We start from the raw sequence: 22,391 nt of genomic DNA, 5'->3' as shown, positions 1-22,391 counted from the left end.
TCTCATCTATCTATTTATGATGAGCACCGACATCATGAGGTTAGCTAAGTTCATTACCTGCAGTGATGAGCTTCGCTGAACTAGTGATGCCAGCATTTGTCACTGAGTTCCATGGTCCGCGGCATCACATCGAGTATTGCTGGCTGTGACTAGCGATGATGTCACTCAGGTGATGTGCGGTCACAGCTGGAGTCCTCCACCGGTGACCAGAAATCACCTGAGTGACGTCTCCACTGACCGTGTGGCTCACTTTACTTGCGGCCTGAATCTCACAGCAGGCGGTCATGTTCTATGGCTCTCACTGTGAGGTTCAGATGTAGCATTGCTGGAAGCATCGTGGGACCTCGTGTGGATTACGTCAGACCTGGAGGGGTGTTTGAGGTGTTAATAAAGTGGTGAAAGAGGGTGGCTTTTTTTGTATCTTATTTCAAATAAAGTATTTTTTAGGTGTTTGTGTTTATTTACTTTCACTTACAGATTAGTAATGAGAGGGTGTCTCATAGATGCCTACCATCACTAATCTAGGACTTAGTGGCAGCTATTGGCTGCTATTAACTCCTTATTACCAATTGTCACTGCACTAGAGCAGTCGGGAAGAGCCGGGTAAAGTCCCGAGACTGTCGCATCTAATGGATGCGGCAATTCCAGGTGGCTGCTGGCTGATATTTTTAGGCTGGGGGCTCCCAGTAACATGGGTCTCCCCAGCCTGAGAATACCAGCCCCCAGTTGTGAGCGTTTATCTTTGCTAGGTATAAAAATTGGAAGGGGACCGCACACCAGTTTTTTTAAATTATAATTTATTTATTTTACAGTACGATATAGACCCGCCCACCAGTTGCTGTTCTTTGTTGCAATCAAACTGCTGTCACTCAGCATGGGGGCGCATCTGACTGCAACCAATCACAGATGCTGGTGAGCGAGGGAAGCAGTGAATATGTATGAGCCTAATGAGTGGCCAGCTTGGGAAGAAAGAGCTGCTGCGGTGTGAGCAGTGTGAGCCGCCCCAGTGATCGGTGAGTGTGTAGCGCTTCCTCCTACCCCTTTGCACCGGATTCTGTTTCCCATAGACTTTATATGTGGACGAGCATCTGGCCAGATACTATGGACTGTATGTAACGCTCTTTCCGTTTTTTTGTGGTCCCCAAAAATTGGGTCACACTGATGGCACACATACCATATACGGAACAGAACAGAACGGATGCAGTTGTTACACGGATGTCACACGGATTAATCTGTGGAAAAACAGGACCGTGTTTTGCAGACCACAAAAATGGAACGGTCATGTGAATGTAGCCTTAAACAGACTTCACAGTATCTGTTGCTTGCACATATGTATTTTGCATACAGAGGAGTGGCGGGTCAGGGACATGGTGCACTATGTGGTGATTTCTGGGACCTCAATATAGCACAGAAAGGTCTAGATTAGGTGAAGTGGCCAGGCATGATTGATGAATGCTGCAACATTCATTGCGGTTTATGGGAGAGAGGAAACATTTGACTGTTTAAGCATTTCACATTAAAGTGGTTGTTTGTCTAAAAGACGTTATCACCTATTTACAAAAAAAGTGATAACCACACTGATCAACAGAACATTTTATTCCTGGTCCTGAATGGAGCTGTAGGTGAGATGCCTGACTGTGGCTCCATTAATTCTGCATTAAGCTCCTGGAAAAAGAGGAGTGCAGCACTCCGCAGCCCTATGGGGAATGACTGGACCAACAGTCAATCATGCACCCTAACACTCCATTGTAGTGTATTACAGGTGGCTAAAAATTCCCCATTCTGTCGATCATTGAGGGTCTCAGCGGTCGGCACCCAACGATCCAGTTATCACCTATCCTATCCTGTATATAGGGGCTAACTTGCTGTTATCAGTACAATGGAGAGAACTGAATGCATGATCTCTTCTTTTCTAAGTTGTGAATGGCGAGAAGAGCACCTTTATCTTCCTGAAAGGAGAGAGTACTAAAAATAGAAGTAGCACCTATTACATATTTATGGCATATAATTTCAATATGACCTCAAAAGCTAATAACCCGTTATACCCATGTTTTAGTGTGACCCTTCAAGTTGGTTCAATCTGTCAATGCATCCCTTATGCGGGCATCACACGATACGATCTATCGTGCGATCGCACGAGCGATCGTACCCGCCCCCATCATTTGTGCGTCACGGGCAATTAGTTGCCCGTGGCGCACAAAGTCATTAAACCCCTGTCACACGTACTTACCTGCTGAGCGACGTCGCTGTGGGCGGCGAACATCCACTTCCTGAAGGGGTTGGGACGTTCGGCGTCACAGCGACGTCACACAGCCGCCGGCCAATAGTAGAGGAGGGGCGGAGATGAGCGGGACGTAAACATCCCGCCCACCTTCTTCCTTCAGCATTGCCGGTGGCCGCAGGTAAGCTGCAGTTCATCGTTCCCGGGGTGTCACACGGAGCGATGTCTGCTACCCCGGGTACGATGAACAACTGGCGCAAAGAACAATAAACGATTTTTTTAAAATAAATGATGTGTAAACGATACACGATTTGTATCCGATTTGCGAGACGCTCGTAGGTGTCACATGAAACGACGTCGCAAACGATGCCGGATGTGCGTCACGAAAACCGTGACCCCGACGACATATCGCTCGTGTGATGCCCGCATTAGACCATAAAGGGTTGTGAGCCCCTCTTCTAATCAGTGGAATAAACCCTCACAATTAGTGGTGAGCGAACCCATACATATTCGGGTCCTACAAACCAGCATGGATTAAAAAATCAAGGTTCGTTAGCTGAACCTGACCCTGAACTTGACCACAGGTGCTGAACTCCATATGTCTAAGGGACTCGAACTTATGTGTTATAATCTGATGTTAGAAAGGGCTGGGGAGCCTGGAAAAAAAAAGAAAATAAGGAATAAAGCAAGACAGTCAAGCTTACTGACCTTCCCTGTGGCTGTAACATTGCTTCCGGGTCTGGTCATTAGTTCTCATACATATTCACTGCTTCCCTTGCCCACTATCAGTATCAGCATTTGTGATTGTTTGCAGTCAGACTGCGCCCCCACTCTCTTTGATAGCATCTGTGATTGGTTGGAATCACAGATGCTGTTTGCTTCCTTATAGTGGTGTAAAAATAAATAAATGTAAAAAATTGTGTAAGGTCCCCCATATATTGATACCTAGTGCAGATAAAGTAAAGCAGACAGCAACAGGCTACAGCCCCCAGCCGTATGCATAATCTTGGCTGTGTATCAAAATACAAGGGACCTCATGCAGCTTTTTTAATTGCTTAAATAAATAATTTAAAAAAACAACGTGTAGTCCCTCCCAATTTTGAAACCCAGCCAAAATAAAACTGACAAAGGGGATGGTATTCTCAGTCTGGGGAGGGCTATGGTAATTGGGACACCACAGTCTAAAAATAGCAGTCCACAACTGCCGTGGAATTGTTGCATCCAATTAGACATGACATATCCAGCTCTTTGCCCGGCTCATCCCGATTTTGCTGATGCATTGGTAATATAAGGGGTTAATGACAGCTGTGATTTGTCCTAAATTACAGCTGCCACTAAGCCCTGTAAGTCAAATGAAATAAACACAAAACACAGAGACAAATCTTTTAATTTTTTTTTAAAAAAAAAACCTCTTTCAGATGCCAGGACTGACGTTGGGCGAGGGAAGCAGTGAATATGCATGAGAATTAATGATTGGAACCAGAAGCAGTGTAACAGTCATGGGGAAGGTCAGTAAGTATAACTGTCCTGCTTTATTTCTTATTTTCTTTCTGTTTCCTTTCTTCTCATTTCTATCATTATCCGGGTGGTCGGACCCGAACAGATACACAGATTTCCCTGATAAGTCTATGTTCGGGGGCCGTGCACCGACAATAGGTGTCCAGTAAGGACACCAAACTTTACAATTCGGGTTCGCTCATCCCTACTCACAATACATAGAACTTCTTTGACTACAAAAGGAAGACATCTTTGTGTCATCATATCTCTTATGTGTCTAAGCTATTAAAGGAAAAAAACTTCCCTGTATAATGTTAGAGAGACTAATTCTCCAGCGCGTTCCTATAATCCTCTGATACATTTTAATCCCATTACATTTTCCATGTGGCTATTTTAAGCGGGCCTTGTGAAGAGCAGATGTTGTTTAATTAACAATCTTGCTGCCAAAAACTTTGTTTGTTGATGAGGAAAAAAAATGGCTGTAATACATTTTTAATTTTGCTGTAGGAAAACTATTTCAGACATTTTAAAGGTGTGTCCTGTATGGGGAAAGTTTATTAATTGTAAAATATATAATTGTTCGGAAATCCTATGCAGGATGCTACAGAATTACGGTAACCATACATGAAGAGTACATTGAGCTACACATGTAATGCAATAACTTATTTACTGCAGGGGACTGCAAGAAACTAACCATGATGTAAGTGCTGATTCCCAACATTCATGGACCTGTGGTTTTTAAAGCAGTGATCGTGTGTAATATTATTAACCAGGAATCTTAGAAAATCCTACTTTGACATTTAAAAAAGCAACACTATCGATGCAACAGTACATCACTTTAGTGTATATAATAGCAACAGTTGAAACCATAAGTTTACATACACTATCTAAAAAGACACATATGCATGTTTTTCTCACTATCTGACATGAAATCAGAATAAACCTTTCCCATTTTAGGTTAATTAGGAACCAAAATTATTTATATTTGACAAATGCCAGAATAATGAGAGAGGTAAAATGTTTTAAAGCATTTTTATTACCTTTTGCAAAGTCAAAAGTTAACATACACTAAAGGACCCTGTTACGAACCGGCGCCGCCATAGCCGCAAGCAGCCTGCTGCGGTTCCTGTTGCGCCCAGGCGCCGGCTGCCGTTCTTGGCCGTGCCTCGGGTCGTCCAGTTGGCTGTTCCTTCCACCATGTCTAAGTGTGGAGAGGCGGCTAGTGCGCATGCGTGCACAGATTTAGCCCAGCGAGAGTCTAAGCCCGGTGTTTTGCCTAGTGAGCATGCTCAGCCTGTTTGTGTTATGTCTGAGACTAAGTCCTCAGTTCAGGCTACTGAGCATGCTCCCACAATTAACCCTAACAGCCTCTTTGCACAGGTACTTGGACTTCGTGCTGTGTCTAAGTTCTGGGATGTGCCTACTGAGCATGCTCAAACTGATAGTTTGCTTTCTAAGCCTGTGGCTCAGGCTACTGAGCATGCTCAGGCACTTAGTGCATCAGAGGCTAGGTCCGGTAAGGACCTCACTGAGCATGTCTGTGAGGTGGCAGGCCCTGATAGGGCAGAGGGTGTCAGGTGTCCTGATGACGTGGCAACTCCGGACTGGCTCGCAGAGGCCCGCCCCTATGATCTGGCACCTCAGTATTGGTCGTCAGACGATGACTGGTGAAGTGTTTGGGGCGTGGCTGCCATGAGGTCATCAATGACGTGGCGGTTCCGGATAGGTCGCATGTGACGTCACTGATGACATGGCACTCTGCTATTGGACCTTGGTAGTTCCACCCTGGGTTTGGGGCGGACCCAGGTTATAAAAGGGGCTGGAGACAACATGGAGGTGCGCAGTCTTCACATTTGCTCAGTCAGAGCACACCTCCATGTTCGAGCCTCATTGCGGCATAAGCCTATGTTGGGAAGCGGTAGGTAGGGTTAGGCGAACGGTGCCTGTCACGCCAAGATTCGTGGCTCGGCACATCAGGGTCAGGCGCCGTGCTTCCCTCCTGCCGTTCCAGTCTTGCTATAGCAGCCCAGTGGCGTTAACTGGGTTGCGGCTGCTGTGCTTCCTGTCCGATTGTGCCCCCTACGCACACGGACAACGCATCTGCTGCGCCACCTGTCCGATTGTGCCCCCTACGCACACGGACAACGCACCTCCTGCGCCACCTGTCCGATTGTGCCCCCTTCGCACACGGACAACGCACCTGCTGTGCCACCTGTCCGGTTGTGCCCCCTACGCGCACGGACAGCGTACCCCAGGATCCCAGTGGAGTTAACAGGGTGTTCCTTATCCTACTCGGCTTCCCGGTCAACGCTACTGGTGTACCCATCTGGCCTGACGTGTCCTACACACACGTGGCCAGTCGAGAGGTGGCCAGAAACGCTAATCGGAGGACCGCTCAGCCTGACGTGTCCTACACACGTGGCTGACAGGGCGCTTTTGTGGCGGTCTTCCGGTCAACGCTACCTGGTTACCACCCGGCCTGACGTGTTTCCTGCACACGTGGTTGGTGTAGCGCTAGGTGCACCAAAACGCTAATCGGGTTGTCGTCCGGTCTGACGTGTCCCAACACACGTGACCGGTTCCCAGAGTTCCGGGGTTGTCTCAGAGCCATCCAGCTGTATAGTCTCCGCCTAACCCTCAGGTGCCTGCAGCTCCTTTGTCATTTGGAGCACGGTGGGCCCCGACTGGCGAATAGGATATATACCCCCTGGTCCTAATCTGCCGGTCCCCCCGTAACAGCCCCTTCACACGCTACGATATATCTAACGATATGTCATCGGGAGTCACGGAATTTGTGACGCACATCCAGCATCGTTAGAGATGTCTGAGAAAAAGGAGAACCAGAGCAAAAAGCTGAATCAAATATCACAAAAGTTTTTTATTTTTGTATTCAAAGTGCACAGTGCAGTACATAAGACATTAATATAAATAAAAGAGAGGGTGGGGAACAGAGGGTACAAAAAAGATCAACCTTAGCCGGCTATGAACTAACAGGCAGAGATGTTCAATATTGGTAAACCCCTAATCACCTGGGATAAATGGGAGGAGTCTGTGTGCTGAATAGGGTCAATGAAACTGGGTATCTCTGAGGGGTTAAAACACAGAGGACAAGTCCTTATGGTGGGTCAAAATCACTGGCCAGAAGTGTGGTTAGCAATCAGGAAGCATCCAAGGGTGCAGGGGTAAATACAGTAAAATTTGATCAAGTGAGACTAGTAAAAAATCCCACAGAAACAAGGATGCTCCTGACTGAGTAATCAAAGGACTGAGCCAGGAAATACCACTTCAATTTGGTGGTATGTGTGGTATATAGAATATCAGTATAGCAGACCCCCAGGGTTGATTAAGATTTTGACCCAAGTCACAAAAAGTATTTCAGTAATTACTGTTGTGTATTGGAATTATCATGTAAGTAAGTAGTTATTATGACAAGGCTGAACATGGCAGGACAAAGTCGTGGTGAGAGTAAGCTGGGGCAATGTTGTTGCTACAAAAATACTGGTATATAAGCCACAATAATAAAATAGGGATTATCCCAAAGATAGAGTATGGTAAAAAGGGTGTTAGTATGGCAAAACACCAGAAAAAAGTATTAATCTGTAGCTAAAACCCAAATCAGAGGGAATACCTCAGTAGTTGGAGTAAAACAAAGACTGCAGTCAGGGGGGAAAAAGAGGGTAATAGTGTAATAACCTACAGAGAAGCTACAATCCAAATGAGGGCATCCAGTGAACAATATGAGATAGTAAATGGATAATCCGTTTAACAAGACACAGAAAATAGAATGAAGGGTAATGCAGATACAAGACAAATTATCCCAAGGGCAATCAGGTAGGGGTATGGCAAAGTGCCCGTTTGAAAGAACATGTTACCTGAGTCCAATGGCAGGGGGCCCGATGCACGTTTCGCGGCTATTAACGCATCGCTTGCCGCTTCATCATGGGGGAAGGTGAGGAGTGGTGCACATATCCGGTAGAGTGACCCATAATACCTCCGCAGAAGTGGAAACCGCGAATGAATTTCGCAGTTCCGGAGTCAGACGGCGCATGCGCGGGCCCGCCGAGACGTCTCCCGTTGCGCAGCCCCAGCAGTCAAGGAGTCAGGCGCATGCGCGGAGGCCAGGGCAGATATGCCCAGACCGCCGCGCACACGCGGACTGCATAGAGACGCTGGAGCGCGGCCAGGGGACGAGAGGCGGGCGCACGCATGCGCACAAGACTCCGGACACAGTGAATGAATATATGGGGATGCAGAAATGATATAACAGAATTAGCTGGCAGTAACCACAAAACATATAACAAACATAGAGGCGTCTAATCATGCAGGGTAAATTACACAGATAAAGAGACGACATCTAAAGAATGCATGTCATAGGGTAAATCATAATCCTGCACAACCTATAAAATAGTTAATATACAGGAGGCCGCCAGATAGAATAGAAGATCAGGTCGCAGAGTGTGACACCTCCGAACGACTGATAACGAGCAAAAATCGAGAGACAAATCTTTTATTTTTTAAAAAAAAAAAACTCTTTCTTCAATTTATTAACCTTAAAAAACACCCAGGTCCGATGTCATCCACACCACGATGTCCCACAATGATCCCAGCTCTGCTACATACTGATGTTGCAGTGCATGGGCACATTAGAGAACATAACTGAAGCCGCAGTTTAAGCCAGACACTGAGCCATACCTGTGAGCAGTGACATGACTGAGTTTACCTGCAGTCAGAGCTGGAGGTTTCCACGGTACCCCACCTGTGACCGTAGGTAATCTGCCCTAAGGTGAACTCATTGAACTCAGTGACCTCACCTCAGGAGAACTCATTGAATTCAATGAAACCTGCATCCCCTGGCAGAAAACCATGTTTTTTTTGCTAAGAGATGCAGAGTTGGTGCTAGAACATATACACAAAACACTAATATTGCATCTCAGGGCAAAAAAAAATGCATCAATCGCCTTTATTTAAATAATTTTAAAAAAGCTGCATGGTGTCCCTAGTAGTATTTTGATAAACAGCCAAGATAATGTGCACAGCTGTGGGCTGTAGCCTGTAGCCGTCTGCTTTATCTGCAATCACAGATGCCGGGACTGACATCGGGAAGCAGTGAATATGCATGAGAATTAATGATTGGACCCAGAAGCAGTGTTACAGTCATGGGGAAGGTCAGTAAGTATAACTGTCCTGCTTTATTCCTTATTTTCTTTCGAATTGCCCGTGACGCACAAACGACGGGGGTGGGTGCGATTGCTCATGCGATCGCACGGTATATTGTACCGTGTAATGCTGCTTTAAGAGTAGTATGCTTTTAAAAAATATGGGACAGCCCATATGATGCTGTAATGTCTTTGGAAGCTTCTGATTGGCAACATTGAGCTAATTAGAGACATCTGTGGATCTATTTTAATTCTCTCCTGGCAAACACTGATTTTTTGTCTTTGTGTAGAATCATGGGAAAGTAAAAAAAAAAATCAGTCAAGATCTCAGGAAGAGAATCGTGAACTTACACTAGTCTGGTTCATCCTTGGGTGCAATTTGTAAATATTTGAAGGTGCCTCGTTCATCTGTACAAACAATTACACACAAGTACAAACAAGATGGGAATGTCTAGTCACCGTTCAGGTAGGAGACGGGTTCTATGTACCGTAGATGAACATGCTTTGGTCATACATGTGCATATCAACCCAAGAACAAAACCAAAAGACCTTGTGAAGATGCTGGCGGAAGCTGGTAAGATTGTGTCATTATTTACAGTGATACGCGTACTGTATCAGCATGACCTGAAAAGCTTCTCTGCAAGAAGAAGCCATTACTCTAAAAGAAACATAAAAAAAAACAGATTAATGTTTGCAAATGCACACTGGAACAAAGACCTTAATTTTTGGAGACATGTCCTGGGATCTGATGAAAATAAAATTGAACTGTTTGGTCATAATGACCATAATTACATTTGGAGGAAAAAGGGAGAAGCTTTGAAGCCTAAGTACACAATCCCAACTGTCCAGCATCATGTAGTGGGGTTGTTTCTCTGCAGGAAGGACGAGTGCAAATCACAAAATAGATGGCATGAGGAGAAAAGAAGATTATGTGGCAATACTGAAGCAACATCTCAAGATATCAGCCAGGAACTTAAAGGGAACCCGTCACCAGATTATCTATTAAACTAAAAGAATCACCTTCTGTAGCTCCTGGGCTGCATTCTATGAAGGTGCACCTTGGCCCTGACTCCCCTTCCAAACCCTAAAAATAACTTTATAAAACTTGGCCCTTATTTATGCTAATTACCTGTGTTCGCCAGATGGATGGGCTAATTTTCTGCTCCTTTCCCCCCTCCTGCCGCTGATCGCCATCCTCCTTTCTTGATTGACGGGATGATGCCTCTGTCATCCTCCTCGTCGCATTTTCAAATCTCGCGCCTCTGCCATTAGGTCAGCTCGCGCAGGTGCAGTTCGCTCTGCCATATTGCGGCCAGAGCAGTAAACAGCTGCCCTCGCTTGCGCCGGTGAGCTAAATACGCAGGTGCGACATTATGGGCGGGTACAAGCATGGTGCTGGTGAGGTCATGCACCTCGCCAACGACTGCGGGTTGCCAGTGGGTTGTCTTGACAGTCATGGTTGGTTCTGCTGAAGATCCCCGTGCCTGTCATTATGATTATCCTATGAAAGCCAGCATTTAGCCATCAGTCACAGAAGGTCATGATTTTAGCTATACATTGCAATGCTAATGCACTGCTATGTATAGCACAAGCGATCAAATGATTGCTGCTTTAAGTCCCCTAAGGGAACTATTAAATACAGTAAGAAAAAAGTGGACAAAAAAAAATCCTGTTTTTAACAATATAAAAAAAATTAAAAAAACACAAAAGTTCAAATCACCCCCCTTTTGCCCTATTAAAAATAAAACAATCACCCCACCCAAAATACACATCTTTAGTATCTGTGAGTTTGTAAAAGTTCAAAATGAATTAATTAAATTGGTAAACAGCGTAACAAAAAAAAAAAATCAAAACACCGGAATTGGGTTTTTTGGCCACCGCAACATTGCAAAAAAAGGCGATCAAAACATTATATCCACATAAACATTGTAAGCAAAAAAAATGTAAAACCAATCTTCATATTTTTTTCACCACTTAAATAAATAAAAAACACTATGCATGTTTAGTATCTACGTAATCATACTGACCTCTAGAATCATATTGCCAGGTCAATTTTACCATATAGTGAACATCATAAATAATTATAAAAAAAAAACAATTGTGGAATTGCCCTTTTTTTGCAATTTCCACAACATGCTTGAAATTAATTTCTTACTTTCCAGTGCATTACATGGTAAAATGAATGGTGTCTTTGAAAAGTACAAAGCGTTTCACAAAATAAAAAAAGTTATGGCTCTTGGAAGAAGGGGAGGAAAAATTGAAAACAAAAAACAGAAAATCTCATAAAGGGGTTAAATAAATAAGAAATATAAATAGTTATACAATAATAAAATATAATAATAATAATAATAATAATAATAATAATAATAATAATAATACAAAGCTTTAAACCACTTCCTTTCCCCAATTAAAAAAAAAAATGTTTCCAATAGAAAATATAGAATGTCATGTCCTCACAATATATAATAATATAAATAATAAATGAGTATGGTAAACAGTAGAGTAGAGTGAATTTACTCAAGTGAAATTTTATTTGACTTAAATACAGATTTTTTTGTAATTCACTTCATGTGAATGTATCAAGATGGAAGCCGGCATAAGGTTGAAAATAAATAATAATACCACCTCATCACTCACCTCACCACTCACCCCCAGCCACCTCTGGGGTATGCTCTTTCTCGCACTGTTCTTGCCAGCTCTTCTCTCCACCACTGAGTGCTGAGATTCTGGGCCTTTTCACACTTAGACCAGGACTTCTAGCCATGACTAGGTCAGGGGCGTCTCTGAGACAGGACCTTAGAACGAACACTGTAAGCCAGGATTTCCTTCCGAGACTAGATTGAGTTGTTCTGAGGCACCTACTGGGCTTAGTTGTAGATAGAAGTCCTGGCTTGGTGTAAATATGCCTGGGGTTTAAGCACATGATGATGACAAGAAGAAGCACCAAAGACCATCGGAGGACAGTGAGCCGTGGAGCTGAGCAGTGAGGTGAGTATTAGTTTTTTTTCTACATCTAACATTAATTATAATTATCTGGGGTCTTTACGGCTCCTATAGCATAATAAGGGACATTGAATTCACAGAGAATAAATTTACTGCAACAGAAGGGAGCCCTCACAAAAAATGTTCCAGGTCCCATAAAATGGTGACAGAAACCAGAATTTTATTTATTTTTTTACAAAATTCAGAATTTTTTTTAGAACTACTAAGATATAATGAAATACATTATAAGATTGATACTGCTATCATTGTACTAACCTGAAGACTTATTTTGCCAGGTCATTTTTACCACACAATGAACACTGTTAAAACAAAAGCTAAAAAACAATAATGGATTTGTGTTTTTTCCCAATCTTTTTCCCTACTTCATCCCGCTTTCATTTTTTTTACCTTTTTTGCAGCGCTTTATAAGGTTACATGAATGCTGTCATTCAGAGTTACAACTCTTTTCACAAAAACACAAGATTTGCATGGCTATATCTATGGTGAAATATAACGTTATGGCTCTTAGAAAAAGCGGAGGAAAAATGAAAGAGTAAAAATGAAAACTGGCTCTGGTGGGAAGGGGATACAGTCCCAGAAACCCCTTTTAGGATGGTTATACAGAGATCATTACAATCCACACAAGGAACTGCAGAGGAAGAACATTACTTAAAAGCAATATTTTCATTTTTTAAATCTTAGCCTCCACTGCTACACTGTAGACTTTCAGGTCTGCATCATCATTAGTAATGTAATATTTGATTTATATGAAAGATTTTCCTTAGTTTTAAGATTTTAGGTGTAAACTTTCTTGTATAAGTGTAGAGTGGAGCCGGGGAATGGCTGGCAGGGCTCCGCTCTGCTTTACTAGTCTGAACTTGTGCATATGTTTCACCCTGGCCGATGGATGCGACACTTACTTGAATCTTCTGGGATGCGTCCACCACCCCTCTCCCGGTAACCGTTATCGACATAGCAGGACAACACATCATGCTGAGAGATTATTTGCAACACAACAACATACACTTTATTTGACTTTCAATCTTCTGGATAGACATGGCCATACAATTCTGTTCTGCTACCGCTGTTCTGTTGGTACTTTTCCACTCTAGCCCTTGCCCTGGGTATTAGCCTTCCAGCAGTCAAGTCTAGACTTCTGCTTTTCCTTGTTTCTTGGCTTTGTGGCTTCTCGTGTCCAATCACTGCCTCGGCTGGTTATACTATGCCCATCACAAGGTGAGCTGTAGGCTCCGGACATCACGGACGATTCCTTTTGGTTCCCTGACAGACCCCAGTACAAAGCTCATCCTCCCACCACGAATCTCTCTGCAGAACGAACTCTCTTCCTGGTTTATCTGGCTAACCAACTCTCCGTCACTCCTCCCACCTTATGCTAAGTTTCCTCGGTTACCAAAAGTATCTAACCCTGTGCCTGCTAGTACCTGCAAATCACTTTTCCTATTGCTAGCAAACTCTATCTGTTACTATTTACATAAATTTCCTATACTTAACCTAAGTTTGCATGTCTAATCACATTAATAACACAATAACTTACACCATAGAATACTTAACGTTACAATAAAATGCACAATGCCATAAAACATACATTTGCCTTATTGGGCTTCAGCTTCAGGTGATGCCAGCTGCTACACCCAGTCAGTTCTGCTATGTCAGGGAAACCCATCCTTCCGCAGCAGCGCCGCTCAGCACATATATACAACATGTCATGGTTCGCCTCCCCGTCCACATAGCTATGGGGCCGAGCATTCTCCCGTGCCTCACTTCCGGAGCCTGGATGCCTTAAAAGCCGACATTTCCAGTGAACCAGTGTTGGCTATAAGCTTAGCGCTGCTTTGCCTGTGAGTGCTGGTCCCTGTAAGTGTGATCCTGATCTGTACCCAAAGCCTCTGTCTGTGTTCTGTCCCCTAATCGTTCTGCCATTCCTCTGTCCCACCTCCTTCATTCCCACAATAGCCCTGGTTGTTGCCCCCTCTCCTACCTACTCACTCGGTTGTTTCCTCTGGTACTGACCTCGGCCTGATCTTGACTCCTCCACTGCTAGTTCCTCCGGTCTTCCTGCTGCCCGTACTGTGTATGACCCGGACCTGTCTGACCATCCCCCGCATGCTCCACAGCTTCAGTTGTCCGGCTGATGCTAGCAGACACTGCATTAGCACACACTGGGAGTTCCCCTCCTTGCTCATTCAGCTCCGTGTAGTATCTTTCCCTGCAGGACTCCAGCTCCCCCTGCTGGCAGCCTGACACAACACTAATAAAATACAAGGACACCATACTCAGTAGGGGTGGGTTGGTAGCTTGACCACCTCCTACATGAGTAAAAAAATATGCCAATAACTTCTGAGAGCATAAGTGATGAAAATACTACATCTGACATAAACTTGAGTACTGAGGAAGGATCGTTGTTGACATGTTTGTTTTGTAAACTCATGAAAGGAGCTTGGCGAGATGAGACATTAGTCGGACAGTAATTGCTTTGAAAAAGACACACATAACATTGAAAATGCAAAAATAAAGCCTTAGCTGGTCTGCTGCATAAGTGAGAATGAATAAATTATGGGGTATGTTTACTGAAAGAGGAGATGTCACTTTTCCAAAAAGTAGCATAAATATGTCATATTGTCAAATGGCAAAACAGCTCTATAATTATAAAAATAGGAATACAGTTAGAAAATTATCATAGTTTGGTTGTATTATTGCATGCAATATGATTTGATAAACTTACAGTATATCCATATCTATCTATCTATCTATTTATCCATCTATCGTTATAGCCAGCGTCGGACTGGCTACCAGACGACTTTCCAGTAATACCAGGCCTGGCCGCGGTTACCTGCACTGAACTCTGGAGCTCTCACCTCAAGCTCCGAATTGCAGCCCAGCCTGTCTGCAGCTGTCATGAACTGAACCGCAATCGCCAGGGAATCAATCACTCGGCGCTCGCGGTTCAGTCCTGCAAATCTCGAGTTCAGTCTAGGCTGCACACCAGAGCTCAGGTGAGAGCTCCAGAGTTCAGTTCAGGTAACCGCGGCTAGGCCTGATATTACTGCAGATTCCTCCAGTAACCAGTCCGACGCTGTTTATAGCTGTTATCATTTTGTGTAGCAGACAGCTATCTAACCCCAACTCTCCCATATGCAGTAGAGATGAGGGAATTGATTCTATACAAATCAAAATCATGTTGCATTTCCTGAACAATTTCTGATTTTAATTACATAAATTGCCAAAAGATGCCCACCACCATTTTACACATTGCAGAATATTGCATCAGCTACAAAAGGCTCACATGACCTTAGGCGTGACCACATAGGCTACTCCATAATTCCTTGCAACTATCACATCACATATAGTGTAGCCAATCTGGAGTTGACTATCATAGCCTGTATAAAAGCCCAGGGAGGGAAATCAGCAGCCTTTTAAGGGTGATTTAGAATTGTGAAAGTACCCCAGACCTCATGGCTCTTCAATAAAGATAGGAGAGCCCTAAAATATTGGACAGATATTTCATACAGCAATATTGTTGTTTAACTGCAGCAGTAAAGAAGATTAGTGAAGTAGTGTAGTAGGTGAGGTACCAGCAGAAGTTCTGGACACAATATGATTGACCATTTATATGGTGTAGAAGCCTAGCTAGTATCTGTACTGCTGTATTTGAATCAAAATTACACTTTTTTTCATTCTTAATGCACTAATAAGCAGCAAGCCAGCACAATATTTTATCTTGGGAAAAAAAAATAATCTGAAACCAGTGTCAGGTATAGAGATTGTGCTTGCTCACAAGTTATTGTACTGAGCTTTTGCATTTCTTCTGAAATCCATTTTGTAAAGGGGGAATAACTGTTTAAAAAATACAAAATATAATAAACTAGCATCCAGACACTTAACTTTGGTCGTTTGAAATTGAGGCTATTCAAACGACCCTCAAGAGAGAAATGAGTGAGGATGTATTTCAAAATTTACTAACTTTACTTGAAAAAGACTTTGAGAAGTGGGAGAAAGATATAAGTGCTGATAAACAAAAAAAATATCTCCGAGATGTGGGAGATTTTGAAAATAAGAGGATCTCTCGATGGCAAATGAGAACAATGGAACAAGGGTCTCACTGTCCTAGAAGTTCCTCTGTCCAGTCCCTTGCCTCTAGTGTGGCAAGTAGTAGTACATCTACTGAGCATAGTCATACGGTGAATACACGCTCTAAGAATAAATATAAACCAGGGAAGCGTGCTTATGATATCTTCAACAAAGACAACATTGGAGATAAGCAGCAGTTGAAGGTAATCAATCTGTCTGAACATAATTTATCTGAATCTCATGTGTCTTTGTTGAGTAAAGGACTGTCTTTTTCACCTTCATGTCCTGCAGATGTATTCACGTCCATAAAAGATCTTCATTTATTTTCACGAAAATTATTTTTTAAGAGATTATACAGTAAATCTGAAAATGTTGTGGATTTGCCCACCACACAGGAGAAGGAAGCTTTGGCCATACTTCAATCATTAGAGGAGGAAAGTGAACCCACAATGGTGAGTGATTTTCCCCATTCTTTGTTAAAAAAATCTACCAAATTTCCTTCTTTCAATTCATGTCCGGCCATTGAGGTCTTTACGAGAATGGTATCTCAGGAATTCCAGCAGCAGTTTTCTTCCATGGTGGGCCCTAGGAATTTAACGAGGAGTGAAGAAAAAGCACTGAAGGACTTACAAACATGGGATGATGTATTGTTTAAACCCGCCGACAAAGGCGGGAACATGGTTATTTGGCCAGTTACCATGTACACACGACAAGCTTACAAGTTGTTAAATGCACGTCAGTGTTATAAGAAATTAATGTGTAATCCCCTACCTGCCTTTCAGGATGAACTTCTGTCTATCCTGATGGCGGCTTTTGAGAAGGGGATCATACCGAAAAAACTAGCGGAATGCATCAAAAATTTACATCCCCGATTGGCGACCTTTTACCTTATCCCGAAAGTACATAAGAACTTAATGGATCCTCCCGGAAGACCCATAGTGGCAGGTAATGGTGGGTTATGTGAGGTTATCTGCGATGTGATTGACCATTACTTGCAACCATTGGTTATGGAGTTACCCTCTTTCATCAAGGACACGACATCGGCCCTACGTAGATTGGACAATATTCAATTGAATCCAAATATGGTTCTGGTTACGGCCGATGTCGAGTCCTTGTATACTTCAATCAAACACACTGATGGTCTCCGGGCAGTATCTTTCTTCTTACGTAATAGTACCATCAATGGAGATATGGTTGAGCTACTACTCCTCTTACTCGAATTCGTCTTGACCCACAATGTCTTCACGTTTGATGGTAAGATCTTCCTGCAAGTACAAGGCACAGCAATGGGGGCGGCATGTGCGCCCTCATATGCAAATCTATTTTTAGGTGCCTGGGAACGTGATATTTTCTTGGGGGAGGCCATCCCGGGTTGCAGCAGCATCCACAATTGGATGCGTTATATTGATGACATTCTGTTCATCTGGGATGGCACCCCCGAAGAATTGCAGGAAGTCATGCAAACATTGAACAACAATGACCAAAATATTAGGTTGACATTCAAGCAAGGTAGGGAGTTGGATTTTTTGGATATCTTTGTAAGAACTCTCGATGATGGGTTTTTGTCCACATCCATTTTCAGAAAGAGCACTGCTACCAACAGCCTTTTGCATGCATCCTCCTCTCATCCTAAATCGGTCATTACAGGAATACCAACGGGGCAATTCCTAAGAACTAAGAGAATTTGCTCTAGCCTAGAAACATTTGAAGTACAAGCGGGAGAACTGGCGCAACGTTTTTTGAATAGAGGATACAGCAAAAGGACTATCAGAAAAGGTTTTTATCGGGCAAAAAAGACCCCCAGGAGTTCACTGTTGTTTGCCAATGATGGGAGGTCCATGAATTTGAATGACAATAAGATGGAACAGGTACGTTATATCACCACGTATCATAATCGCTGGGGAGAAATGAGAAATATCATATCAAAATATTGGGGGATTTTGCGCTCCGATCCAATTTTGAAAAAAGTATTGTCTGAGAAACCTCTCATTACGGCCAGAAGGTCAAGAAATTTAAGGGATACATTGGTGCATAGTCACTTTGACCCACAGCGGAAGGACAAAAGAATGGTGCCCATATCTGATCAAGGTTTTTTCCCTTGTAGCTTTTGTAAAGCTTGTGCTAATTTGACGAAATCAAAAAGTTTTGAAAATTTTGATGGGTCCCGTAAGTTTAAGATTAGGACACATCTGACATGTTCCTCAAAGGGGGTCATTTATTTGGGGGAATGCCCCTGTAAGAAATTATACGTGGGCCTCACAACTCGTGAACTAAAGATACGGGTACGAGAGCATTGCAGGGATATAGCCAAGGCTAGGACTGTGGAGGACAATACCACGCTGAAGACGTTACCACGACATTTCAAAGAATTTCATGGCTGCAACCCCCACTCTTTAAAAATTAAGGCCATAGATCAAGTTGATCTTGGCATTAGGGGAGGAGATCTAGCAAAAATTTTGGCTAGAATTGAAAGTCGTTGGATTTTTAGGTTAGGTACCCTCAGTCCCCAGGGTCTCAACGAGACCTTGGGCTTTGGGGCCTTTTTGTGAGGTTGTTTCTGTATTCTTCTGTCAACTCCATTGTGTGTTTTTAATTGTTTTTAGATGTTTTTATTCTATGTATGCAGTGTGTCGGGCGTTGAGGGAATTTGGAATAAGGTTGGGGTTGTAATATTGGGGTGCCAGCTTGATTAACCAATTTATTTTTCCTTCTTTAGATTATTAACATTCTGAGTCCAGCATGTCTGTGTGGGGAGGTCTTTCCTGCCTGACTAGGAGGGGTTGTATGAAGGAAGCGTGATCCACGCATATTTAAAGTTTCCGGTATTCATTTCATCCTGATGTTCGCTGTGCCGGTGTTTTGATGATGAAAGGATTTCCTTTTCTGAGGTCGGGGTATGAAGATCAAGCAAGATCTAGTGAAGAATTTGTGACAACCCTGTCCTCTTTATGTGCATCTGATTATTGGTCGGGTGTATTATGGCCTATGCGACAGCAAATTTAAGCCGGGAACTACTATGGACTTTTCATTTCAAGATCTGTATTAGACAACTTTGGACTTTGATTTTTTATTCAACAAATAAATTTGAGGAGTTAGGATTTTACTTACTATGTTTTTTGATATATATATATTTTTCTTAGTGGTATTATATCTATCCTATATGATAAATTCATGTTGAATATAAATTAGGGTTCATACAGATCTTGCGGCTGTCAGCTTCTATAACGTTCTATAATTGGCATTATAATAGCCGGTAATATGATGGTCTTAAGTGTCCGCGGTTTTTTCTTTATATATTCTGTGTATAACTCTACAAGGGCTGGATGGACTCAATTTCTAGAATGAAGTCGGGCACCTGTTTTCTAATGATAGCTATAGATAATTTATATCCATTTATACCATCGGGAGTATGCGCTCGCACAGTCACGATCCTTCCGGAACTGAATGAAGGGCGCATATTATGGGACCAACCTGCGTCGCTGCACAACTTCCGGTACTTGACACGCAGGTTGCGTTCCATGGTCGCCTAACAGGAAGTCCTTTTTTGATGACGGTGGTGAAAGACTGACGCGAGCGCTGCAGATCCTCCCGATTGGTGGAATATGAGTACTTAAACCCCGTGTTTCCTCTTGTCCGGCACGCCCCCTGTTGAAGCCGGGTGCGAAACGCGCGTCGGGTCGTTCAGGACAGCAGCACATGTTATATCCTCCATCACGGTAATCTACAAATACATACTTTATTTTCATCTCGGTGTGCGGTGCAATGTGTTTGTGATGTTAGTATACTTAGTGTATCTAACACATGCACCATAGAGTATGCCTCCGCTTTGATTATTGTATAGTGGATACAAATGGTTTCTTTGCCGGGAGGCGGCATATAATGTCTTGCTAACCTCCGGGAGTGACTAGCTGATTGCTTATGTGATAACAGCTTTGGATCCTGCTTTCCTATCTACCTCATTAGTGGGATATGTGCAATTTGGCACTACGTACACTTTATCTGGAATGGGCATTGGTATCCAGAGCGGTTTCTTCTGATCCTTCAGGCACTTGTCACTTTTTCTGGATGGTAAAATTATATATGAATGCCATTTTTCTGAATGCTGCTAATCCTGTTGTCATGTTGATTTTCTGCATATATCTCTTTTATTGGTGTGGGAATAATTGTTTATGTTTTGCAATGTAATAAAATTAATTCTGATGTGATTTGGACGTTGTACTCTCTTTTTTGAAAAAATGTATTATCGATTTTTTCATGATGAATTACTTAACTTTGACTGCCTACTATCTGTTTTACTAGTCAAATTTGACCTCTGTACATGTCACACCAATACAGTTCCTCGTTGCGGCCATTGGCTTTTTAGCATGTCATTTTGATTAAAAAACTTTGGAAAAAATGTGAACCTTTGTGCATTTCCGTTATTGCACACTTCAAACTGGTCCAATTTGACAAGCGTACATGCCCCACCTATACTGTTTGTGAGAATTAAGCTGCTTGAATGACAAGGGTGTATAAAGTTGTCATCAGAGGAAAAGGGGGCACTTTTAGATATCTAAGGTACAAAACTATTCTGGTTTGATTAGATTTATTTATTACTTGTTTCCATATGTGTTCTTTTGTGGTTTTTCTGACTTCATTCTGGATCTACAATGTGCACATTCCAAAAGGAACAAGAAAAATCACTGCATGAACAAGTGTGTTCAAAATTTTGACTGGTACTGTGAGCACAAAATTCAGAAGCACCTTGAGTAGAGGTGAGTGTATCTGCAGATGTTTGGGTCCAGCGGATTCGGCTGGACTTTTAAAAAAAAAAAAAGTCCGGTTCGGGACCAGATTTGAATCCAAACATCTGCCCAGATGCTGAACCCCATATAAGTCTATGGTGACCCAAACATTGTGCTGTAAAATTGTGGTCGAGAGGGCTAGGGGGGATTAGAGCACAACAGTTATATTTACCGAGTCTCCTGCGTGGCTGTCACATTGCTCATTAACTCTCATACATATTCACTGCTTATTAACTCTCACTACTGCTTCCCCCACCTACTATTAGCATCTGTGATTGGTTGGAATCAGACTGCGCCCTCACCCTGTGTGACTGTGTCTATGATTGGTTGGAATCATAGACGCCATCTGCATCCCTATAGTGGTGTACAATTAAATAAATAAAAAAAAACTGTTCGAGGGTCCCCTCATATTGTGATACCCAACGCAGATAAAGCATATGGCTATAGGCTGCAGTCCCCAGTTGAGTGCATATCTTGGCTGGGTATAAAAATAGAAGGGACCCTATGTGGCTTTTTCAAAAAAATTATGTAAATAAATTATTTAAAAAAACCGTGTGGTTCCCCCAATTTTGACACCAATCACACCTGGAGGTTCCCATGGTACCCGACCTATGACCGCAGGTAAACTCACTTCAGATTAACTCATTGAACTCAGTGACCTCACCTTCGTGAACTCATTCAGTTCCATGACATCTTCATCTCCTGGCTGAACACAGCGGGGGTTTTTTTGCCAAGAGATGCAAATTTTATGCTGGAATTTATATACCAAATTCCTGCACCAATACTGCATCTCCTGGCACAAAAAGCATCAAAGCGGGATGCAGTTTTCATTCTAATTTTTGCCATGAGATGCAGATTTGGTGCTGAAATTTATACACCAAATTCCTGCACCCATAATTCTTCTCCTGAAAAAAAACCCATCAAAACACGATGTGGTTTCAGTGCAGTTTCAGTAGAAGCAGATTTGATTCTGAAATTTCTACACCAAATCTGCATCTCCTGGCAAAAAAATGCATCAAAACGTGATGCAGTTTTGATACGTTTTTTTGCCAGGAGATAGAAATTTGGCATATAAATTTTAGCCTAAATCTGTATCTTTTGGCAAAAAAAACAACATTTTTTTGCCAGGGGATTGAAGTCTCAGTGAAGTGAATGAGTTGACTTCAGGTGAGGCCATTGAGTTCAGAGTTCACCTGAGGTAAGTTTACCTGCAGTCATAGGTGGGGTACCTTGGGAACCTCCAGCTGTGACCGCAGACAAACTCAGTGACATCACTACTAACAGCTGCAGCTCAGTTAGTGTCTGACTGAAGCCTCAGTGGGTAGTCATGTTCTATAATGTGCCCACACGCTGCAACTTCAGGATGTAGCAGAGCCGGGATCTTCATGGGACCTCGTGGGGATTACGTTGAACCTGGGTGTTTGGTGGTTTAATAAATTGAAGAAAGAAGTTGTTTTTTTATGTATGAGAGTTAAGGAGCGGACCCAAAAATAGTGTTACAGACATGGGGAAGGTCGGTAAGTATAACGGTCCTGCTTTATTCCTTCTTTTCTTTTTTTTTCTTTATTTTTTTAAATTATCCAGGTGGCTGAACCTGAATAGTTACACAGACTTCCCTAGGAAGTCCGTGTTCAGGGTCCGTGCACAGACACTAGGTATCCG

This window comes from Anomaloglossus baeobatrachus, chromosome 1 (assembly GCF_048569485.1).
Source record: "Anomaloglossus baeobatrachus isolate aAnoBae1 chromosome 1, aAnoBae1.hap1, whole genome shotgun sequence".
In the NCBI taxonomy this organism is placed as follows: Eukaryota; Metazoa; Chordata; class Amphibia; order Anura; family Aromobatidae; genus Anomaloglossus; species Anomaloglossus baeobatrachus.
The sequence above is the reverse complement of the archived record's forward strand: the minus strand, read 5'-3'. Positions refer to the sequence as shown.